The sequence below is a fragment of the Solanum verrucosum genome, unplaced genomic scaffold (assembly GCF_900185275.1).
Source record: "Solanum verrucosum unplaced genomic scaffold, falcon-dt-bn FXZP01000257.1, whole genome shotgun sequence".
Classification (NCBI taxonomy): Eukaryota; Viridiplantae; Streptophyta; class Magnoliopsida; order Solanales; family Solanaceae; genus Solanum; species Solanum verrucosum.
In genome coordinates this window covers 3,140,353-3,143,463 of record NW_026020539.1, presented here as the reverse complement: position 1 = coordinate 3,143,463, position 3,111 = coordinate 3,140,353, and positions in this window count along the sequence as shown.

Sequence of the window (3,111 nt, the reverse complement as noted above, 5' to 3'; positions counted from 1 at the left end):
TTGTGTTTTGAGCTTATTGATGTGTAGTTGATGTTTCCTCCTAGTTGTGTGCATTTGATTATGATGTTGCATGTTTGATGGGCTGCTAGTCTTGAGTCGTTACCCCTTAATGTTTAAATTGTCATTCTAGAATGAATAGACCTAAGTGGGGGATAATGTAATGACCCTAAAAATGAAATAGAGAAACTAGAGCCGAACTAGCGAGTGTGTGAGTGTGTCTTGAATTTTGAAGTGGTCTAAGGTTGTTTCGAGCCATGGTTGAGGTGTTTAGGGAATAGACGTCAAGGTGCGACCCCTCAAGGACCACCCTAAGGGTCCTTGAGGAGGACCCTAAGTCTAAACCCCAAGACTCCAAGGAAACCATGAGGCTGCCCAAAATGGGGTGACCTACGGAAGGGGTCCACGCCCCGTATGTCCATCCACTCCCCGTGGATGTCCTCCGTAGGTCAAGGGGCCCCAAACCATGTCTCTGAATCAAATGACAGAGGGACAGCACGAGGTGTCAACCCACCCACGGTCCGTGGATGGGGAGACGTCGTTTGAACCTGTTTTGCTGTCAGGTCGCGGCAAGTGTAGGTGTGAATTGGTAAATTCACCCCAATTCCTAATAAGTGTATGGACGGTTATTTTAGGTTTATTAAGATATTTTAAGAGTATTAAAACATTAATACCCTGTTTTAGTTTTTATTATTCAATTTCCCCAAATCAAAACACCTTCCTCTCCAAATATGTTCTCTATAGAACTCCATTGAATACCAAGAGAAGAACAAGACTTAGGACTTGAAGAGGAGGCCTAATTGAGTGGATTTTCATGGATTTCATCTATTAAGGTATGGTGGTCTTGATCCTTGTCTAATTTACCATTCAAGGAAGCAAATCCAAAGTGATTTCAACGTATGAAAAATCTAGGGTTTTACTCAATCTCGTGGATTCTTTAATCAAACGTAATAAAATGGTCCTAATGACGATTTATTATTGTATTGGTGTTTAATTGATAATTTAAGATGAAAATATTCTATGAACCCATGATTTCTCTCAATTCCTAAATTGTACCTTCTGAAGTGGGTTTGATGATCATGAATGAATGTTGATGGATTATTCCTAAATTGATTTAGATTGTTGAATTGTATCACTATTCATGCCTAATTGTATTAATGAAAGGTTTGTTGGTGAAAGTGAAATCATTGACTTGAAAGGGAAAGTGATGACCTAATTTACATGTTGAAGTAGAATTGTGCTTGAGCTATTGATCCACTTGAAAGATGGAGGTGTTTAATTACTTTGTATATTGTGATCATGGCCTTGAAGACATAGTTTGAGTAATTGAAGTATTATCATGATATTGTATATGTGAATGTGATGTGAAGGATTTGCATGTAATTTCAATGATAGAATGATGACCATGTGTAGAATGTAAATGTGTTGTTGTTGATAGTATATTCTCAATTAACATTAATGAATGTTGATGATGGAATGTGAAGGGTTTCTATTATGTAATGATGTATCTTGGATTGGTAGGCTTAGGTGCCTCTTCTTGATAAATAAAATCTATGTTGAATGCGATCTCTTGAATTGGTAGGCTAAGGCATCATTTTCTTGTATTGATGAATGTGATCATAAATGAAGTATCTTGACTTGGTAGGCTTAGCAATCCTCTTCTTAAATAATGAATGTATCCTGACTCAATGTCTTAATGATCACGAATCGATAGGCCTACTGTTGGTAGCCCTTTCATAAATGACTATGAATGTGTTGATGACTTAGAATTGGTAGACCTAATGTTGGTAGCCTTTTCTTGAATGAATGAATGAATGTCTAGAATTGGTAGACTTACTGTTGGTAGCCTTTCTATGAATGGCTAACGAGGTATTATAGGCTACGTCTTGAGCCGGTAAACCTAGTGTTGGTGGCCCTTCATGATGAGTCTAGAACCCAATGTGAATGTAAAACCTTGAAACGATAGACCTAATAGTGGTGACCTGCTTCTTGTGTGAGATGATGAACCTTGAAATGGTAGACCTAATGGTGGTGGCCCTTTCTAGGAAGATCAATGAGATATCCTTAATGTACCTTGAATCAGTAGACCTAATGGTGGTGACCTTTCATATGTATGTACTTTAGGTCGGTAGGCCTAATGATGGTGGCCCTCTCAAGTACAATAATGTAGTGTGAATAAACTACTCTATAGGAATGGAGGCTAAGCACCGAATGGATATGGTTAAGATGATGACTTTCCCAATGTTAGGTTAGAGTCCAATGAACATCTTTCTTATCCCATAACTATGTGCCTACATAGGATGTGTACTAGTTCTACCCTGGGTAACTATAACACCTTCCTTCGGTGTAGGGTCACATGACACCGGATTCCATGATTTAGCTCTCATGGTCTATGTGGGTTAATCCCTATTCCCATCATCTGAGATGTTCATTATGGTTTCTTGATGAGTTCTATGAAGAGTGGGTCGTAGTATGGGATGCTATCCATGCATTGCACGAATAGGCCTTGTGAGGGGCATAGTGAGTTCTCTAAGTCTTAATGACTATTGTTTGAATGTCCTCCTAGGAAGAAGTTAAGGAGAATATTGATCTAATATCTAATGAATTAAAGTCCTCTAAATGATGTTATTGAGTAATGTTGACTCTTATACGCTTAAATGTGAAGATGCATGCTATACTTGGATTGTATTATGAGTACTTCCTTGTCATGACTTATTGTATATGAATGTGCCTTGTCTATGGTGACTTCAAAGGAGTACTTAGTGTGAGTAGTAGTATAAGATGGTACTTGCACATTGCACGAGTATTACTTAGAGTTGTCTTATATGTTGGTCTTAATGTGATTGGTGTGACTCATGTATTGTGTATGTCTCTTATATGCTTTATTGTGTAAATATGGTAACGATGAATGGTAAGTTCACTTTTGGTGACCTTAAGGTGGTATCTTAGTGTGGGTGGTGGTATGGACGCTATCCATACATTGCACAAGGTATAGCTTGAGGGTTACTTTAGGTGAAGGCTTAAGATAAAGGAAAAAGGTTTATATGAAGATTATGTTCAAATGTGAAAATATGACTTGAATGTTGGTTGTGAATTATATTATTCCTCTTTTAC